Here is a 7357-nt window from a genome sequence, read left to right on the forward strand (position 1 = left end):
CCCCAATATGTGAAAGCTAAGGAGAAATGGGTCATAGGAAGAACTCTAGGTGAAAGAGGAAATCCTATAGAGGAGCAAATAAGGCAACCTAACTGAGGGGATGGGAGGGGGAAGAAGGAAACTCTCTAAAGCACACAATCTACTTAAACATATCAATGCCAACCACTAAGCCAAGCATGGGAAGGAGGGATGGGGAGGGAGTGGGGTGGGAATTGGGTATGGACTAACTGGGCGATGAGTGCGTGTATGTCTACACAAGTTTTTTTTTATCCCATTATAATGTACGATTACAATGCACCAATAAAATTTAAAACAAAAGAAAGAGGAATAAAGGGGTGAGTGGGTATTTTGAAGCGCCCAGCCATCTATATAGCAGAACATTAGGGTACAGATGGCCCAGAAACTGGAGGAGAGGTCATGTCTTAGTTGCTTTAGATTGATGGGAATATTTTACCATCTTCCACAAAAGGCTCCCAAGGGTGAAAGTTATTTTAATTTATTTTGTCTCTTTCTGAGTATCTATGTTTGTCCAAGGCTGATATGGAACTCAAAGATGAGGAACTCTGCAGAGGTCCCATGGTGCCCCCCCTCCCAGTTCCAGACCTCCGTCAAACTCTATTCATGTCCACATGCTGCAACCAGGAAATGGTATATGAATATTATCAGGAGAAAGAGATTAAAGCAGCTTGCCTCTGGAACATCTTCATTTCCCTTCCAATTGTCTATCTTTCATTATTGGAAAGCTTTTATCATCTTATGGTTGAAGTTTGGAAACTCAAGAACCAAGGCAGGGTGGATGTTCTTGCTTCCTCAGGGCATGGATCTACAGGATTCAGCTCACTGCCAAGAAAGCAACAAACTCACACATCCACGAAGAAGAAACATGAAAGGCATCCCAAGATAAAATGATGAGAGTCCCATTGGCAAGGTCTCTGGAAGGAGAAAGAAAACATTGGCTAATGTGACCCACACTCTTCAGGCAGGTAGTTCTTGCTCTGTCCAGCAAACCTGGATCGAGGAAACCTGGATCGAGGAAGTTAAGTCACTTGACCCAAAAGAAAATCAGTACTGTGCCAAAGAGGCAATGTTTGAAAACCCCTTGAAGTCAGAGCCTACGAATCTTGTCTAGTTTGTATCCCCAGCACCAAATTGTGTGTGTCCAGCAAACGTGATCCATAAGTATTGTCTAATTGAATGGATGAGCCAGTGAATGATCACTCCAAATCTCGTGTCTTTTCCCGGTGCCCATCTCCTGCCATGCGGAGCCCCATGCTCTCCCCACTAGAGATACTTGTCAAATGGAAAGGTGATAAAAACCTACAACGAGCAGAATCCCACCGTGCTGCAGAATTGGAAACCACATCTTATCACTGCATAATAGCCTCGGTTCTATTTCCCACATCACAGAGAATGCAGCCTAAAAGAGATTGAGTTATTCCACACAAAGACTTCACAGGAGGAAGAAAAAATAAAAAAATAAAACCCACGTTGTTTTGATTCAGTACTTTTTTTCATTTAAAACACAATAATGCACATTTTCATCAGACGCTAAATGATAGCGCTTACAGTATTTAATATCTGAATTCAATTATGTGTTTGAAGGCTTATTACCATAGTAAAAGGAAAAGTATTTCAGAGAATTTCCAAAGGCATCAGGGTACAATTGTTGGGGGGAAAGCAAGACACTGTTAAGGAAACTGTGTATCCACATAAAAGAGAGACAGTGAACCACACAGAGAAACAAAGGAATTGCAGAAACAAACACACACATGAAAGGCAGGGACACGGAAACCAAGAAATACACATAGACAGGGAAGATGAAGAGGCAGAGGGCCTCCGATACGTTCCTCCCACTCTCTGTAGCTATGATGCCACCCCCCCCCATACCCGCATGCAAAAGAAGGAATTTGGACCCTTATCTTATACCGTACACATAAAAGGATTACTCAAAATGACTTAAAGGATTTAGACATAAGAACCAAAACTAAATAAAAAAAAAAAAAAACTCTTAGAAGAAACTATAGAGGAAACCTCATGACACCGGTGTTGTCAATAAATTCATGGAGATCACATCAACCAAAGCCAAAGGAGAAAGTGGAGTCATCGTCAAGCTAAAACCCTTCTGCACAGCAAAGCAGATGGTCAGGAGCATAGAAGGGGCCTAAAGGGTTAGCAAACCAGGAGCCAGAGAAGGGATTAGTGCCCAAAGTATCTAAGGAACTCGAGAACTCAGGAGCACACAACACCCTAACAACCTCAGTCAAAGCAAGTAAAGGACTGGGATGCGTATTTCTGCAATAATGTGGAAAATTAGAACCTTTGTGCGCTGTTGGTAGGAGTGAAATTGCCACCCAACTGCGGTGGGAAACAGTATGGAGGTCCCTCAAAAATTAAAAGTAGAACTACTGTTTGAGGCAGATTTTTCTCTTTGGGGTAGTTAGTTGAAAAAAAAAAAATTGACAGCGGGATCTTGGAGAGATATTTGTATGCACATATTTTAGCAGTTTTATTCAGAATAGCTAAAGCATAAAAGCAACCCAACTGTCCATCAGTGGATAGATGGAAAACCCAAATGAGGTCTACATATGCAGTGGAATATTATCTTGGTTTCAAAAAGGAAAGAAATTCTGATGTTGCTTAAAACCTTTAGGATATTATGACCGTTGAAATAAGCCAGTCATAGAAGAACCCAATTCTACGTCGACGAAGTATCTAAGATATTTAAACTCAGAGAAGACCAGATGTGAATGCTGACCTTCAGGGGCAGGGAAGCGAGAGGTATTCTATGGGTGCAAACGTTCTATTTATGTAAAATGAGAAAGTTGTAGAGACTGCTGAGTAACATTGATTCAATAGTTAATGCTATACAGGACACTTAAAATTGGTTATAAGGGTGGGTCCCACATTAAATAGTCTTACCATAATAGAAAAATGCAAAAAAAATAATAAAAAACACATTCTACTCCCATCTATTCTCAATGCCTTAGATAGAGTCCTTTGTCAAAGACAATATCTGTTTTTTTCACCCATCTGCCTAAAGCCCAGTAATATTTCCCAGTGTACAGGTGATGCAGGCCAAGACCCTTCAAACTGGCTCCCACTGGCCAAATCTGGGACACTTTGAGCCCTGATGTTTATAAATTAAGTGATAGAAGGATAGCCATTTCCTTACCTTAGATTGACAAATAATATGTATTGAGAGAATAATCATCTTAGAAAATCACCAGAAGATGCTAAAATGGGAGGATGAAAGCCTGATGCATGGCAGGATATTTCCACAGCCTCCAACAACTGCTCTCTCTAATCACTTATTAATGACAAAGGGTTCAATAGTCACTCTGCAGGGAGGTAAGCTGGTGGACATCAACTTGACTAAAGGATCAAAGTTAATGTCAACGATGTCAGGACAAGCTGCTTCCTGGTACGCCACTTTGAGAAATACCCAGCGTCTCTCGTGGTGTTCCTGCTGAAAAAAAAAATGTAATAAAATAGATGACCTCTGTTATAAGAAAATATCAGAACAGAGTCTTTCTACAAATAGTCAGCCGTTACTGTCCTAAAATACCAAGATTAATAAAGCAAAGAGACCCTAAGGAAGAGAAGTTGCTTAACACAGGTCAATTATACTGCTGGACGGATTGCTACGAAGGATAGAAGCTGAACAGTTGTCAACTCACATGTGTGGACTGTGCACTAAATTATAGCATGATGTAGAAGTCAAAGTTGCCATTTTTGATCATGGTGCATGTTACATAATAGAATATCCTTGTTTTTAGGGGATAAACATTGATAACTTTTGGGAGAAAGAGGTAGCTCCATCCTATTTACTACAAGCAATTTAGGAATAAGATTTTGTATATGTATGTAAAATAAAATATGTTTATATGTTTTATATGATAAAAGTTAACATGTGTGTAACTGTATCAGACATTTGTATATACAATTGGCCCTCTGTGTCCATTGGTCCTGCATCTGTGGATCCAGCCACCCAGGAATAAAAAAAAACACTGGGAAAAAACTCACATTTATACTGAACATGTACTGCGTTACTTTTTTCATGTCCTTATTCCCTAAAAAGTATAGCATAACAACAATTTACATAGCATTTACATTGTATTTGACATTAAAAATCATCTAGAGATGACTTAAGGGCTACAGAAGAATATGCGTAAGTTATACGCAAATATCATTTTGTGTGGACTTGAGAATCCACAGATTGTTATCCACAGGGCATGGAGAACTGATCCCAAGGGACTATCTAAGTACACCTGTACATACACACAGAAACTCAGAGATGTAAATAGGACAAACTCTTGAATCTATGTGTGCCAAAAGTAAACAACTGGATAACCCTTCTGAAAGTTTGCTATAATATAGAAATGTAGCTAGGCACAATGGTGTGCATCTGTAGCCCGGCCCTTAGGAGGCTGTGGCAGGCAGATCTCTTGAGTCCAGAAGTTAGGGCCCAACCTGGATAATTCAGCAATATTCCTACTTAAAAATGAATAAATAAGACAGGAATGGCAGTACACCCCTGTAATCCCAATACTTAGAGGCTGAGATGAGAGAATCTCAGTTTAGAGGACAGCATCAGCAACACAGAGAGACTCAGCAACCTAGACAGACCCTGTTTACAAAACAAACAGACTGCTGGGCGCACGCTTGTAATCCCTGCGCTTGGGAGGCTGAGACAGGAGGATCACACAAGTTCGAAGCCAGCCTCAGCTACTTAGTGAGGCTCTCGGCAACTTAGCGAGACCCTGTTTCCAAATAAAATATAAAATAGGTCTGGGAGTATAGCCAGAAGGTAGAAAGTCCTTGGGTTCCATCCCTAGTACCACATACAAAAAAAACTAAAAAAAAAAAAACAGACAAACCAATTTTCAAAAAGGGATGGGGGTTTATCTTGGAGGTAGAATGCCCCTGGGTTCAGCCCCAGTAAATAAATAAATAAATAAATAAATAAATAAATAAATAAATAAATAAATAAATAAATAAATAAACGAGCTTTCTACCCTATGTGCAGATCTGTACACAGTTGCATCTTCACCTTCACCTGACTTGGTATCTATCTCTAAACTCTAGACATCTTGCCTCTTAATCTCTTGATTTCTGCAAGTATTAGGACAGACCAGGTCCCTGTCTTCCCATTAGTACTTGCTCCACCCTCGCCTTTGCTACTGAAGATGTAGGAAGGTAGCCTGACATAGAACCTTTACAGCAGAGAGAGAAAATGGCTTCCCAGTCAGTAACATACCATCTCCTGATATGTCTGCTGATGGAAATCTCTGCTTAAAAATTATCAAACTTTAAAAAATAGTATTGCTGGGCGTGGTGGCGTACGCTTGTAATCCCTGCGCTTGGGAGGCGGAGACAGGAGCATCGTGCTGGTTTGAAGCCAGCCGCGCTGGCTTAAGAGACCCTGTTTCCAAATAAAAATATAAAAATAGGCTTGGGAGTGTAGCCTGGAGGTAGAAGGGTTTCCAGGAACCCCAGTACCACCAAAAAAAAAAATAGTATTTATCTTTGCCACAATTAATGTTTATTCTTTACAAAAACTCTAAAACTTATAGGAAAAAAAGAAATATCTTTTTGATGACAGAGAGAGGGGGGGTGGGCTCTGTTATCATGCTTTATGAATTATATCATTTCGCATCATTCTTTACCAATAACATAATCATATAATATCCACCCTGCTACCAACTGATTTGGTTTAAAATATTAATTTTTATTTTTTTAATTACTGCTAGAAAAATCTCCATGTAGCCATTTTCTTTCTGTGCACCACACAACGGTCCGATCATGATAAACCAAGAGAGGCTTTGAATCTTGGTCGCATCTGCCTCAGTAAAATCTCAGCAGAATCTAACAGGCCGCATCAGTCCTGTAGCCGTCACAGGCAGAGGCCAATTTCTCTCAAGCTAGAGCTCAGTGATTGAGAAATCTGGGGACCCGAGGCTCCTCTCTATCTCCCTAGATGTGACACATTATTCAAAAAGTCCTCATCTCTTTGCTTTACCATGTTTAAAGTGGAAAGAGGAGATGTGATTTCATGTTCACTCTTACTCTTGCATCCTTCCAACCAAAACAACATCCTCTGGGTGCTGTCTTTACCCCAGCCTCTGTGCTTTGGGCAGGGATGCTCAGCAGAAGAGGACATCTTTCCACATCCTTCAGGTGTTCTCAGCCCAGTCGAGGGACACAGAAATTAAATAGAAAATCCTGATACATGGTAATACATTTCCTAGGAAGAGAGTATCCCCTGTGATAGAGGAGTTGAGAAGAGAATTGTGCTAGGAACAATCTTGAGCCTAGCCTTAATGATGATGTTGAGAAATCACATATTACTGCAGAATATCAGGACCTGTGCTCTGGTCCTTGTCTGTGATTGGCAAATAGCAGTGTAGTTGCCATAAGATCTCTTGTCTGTGCCCTTGGCAGACATCATTAATCAATCCTTATTTCCCTTTGGACTTGGATTTAAAAGCATTTTCTTTTTCTTAGAAGAGAGCTACAAAATCCTAGAGTCCCCACAGGGACAAAGGAAAAATACTTTGGAGTCAGTCAAATCTTGGTTAAAACTTAGTTCCTGTGCACTCTTGAGGGAGACAGTCTACCTCTCTGTTTTTATTGAATCCTCTTCCTTGCAGGGTTCATGTTATAAATAACATGAGAAACTAAGTTAGGGATAGCTATACTTTGGAAACTACAGGCCAAGGAAGGAGATGGGCAACTTCTTTAGAAGTTGAATATAAATTTTCCATATGCTCTAGCAATCCTGTGCTGAAATATTTGCTCAAGGACATTGAAAACATCTCTGCATGAAAACGTGCACACGAATGTTCACAGTAGGGTCATTTGTAACAGCTAGAGAGCCACAAGGCCAAATTCACATCCACATATATGAGTGCATAAATAAGATGTGTCTGTCTATACAGTGGAAAATCACTCAGGAATTTAAAGAACAGAGCACTGATATTTATAATATAGATAAACCTAACATCATCATGTTAAAAAATATAGATAAACCTAACATCATCATGTTAAAAATGACAAAACACTCCATATCATATTTTCAGATACATTGAGAAAATGCAAATTATGGAGAGAAAATAAATTCCTGGTTGGCCGGAGCAGGGATAAAATCACAACTAAGTGAAAGTTGGTCTGAGAGAGCTTCTTAGGGTATGAAAATGTTGTAAAATTGTATTGTGGAGGGTCCACAGGTTTTTTTATATTTATATTTATATTAATTTATATTTTATTTTAAGAATTATCAAAATGAGCCAGGGCTGGGGAGTGTAGCTCAGAGACAGAATGCCCCTGGGTTCAATTCCTAGTACCAAACAACAACATC

The sequence above is a fragment of the Muscardinus avellanarius genome, assembly GCF_963383645.1.
Source record: "Muscardinus avellanarius genome assembly, chromosome: 10".
NCBI lineage: Eukaryota > Metazoa > Chordata > Mammalia > Rodentia > Gliridae > Muscardinus > Muscardinus avellanarius.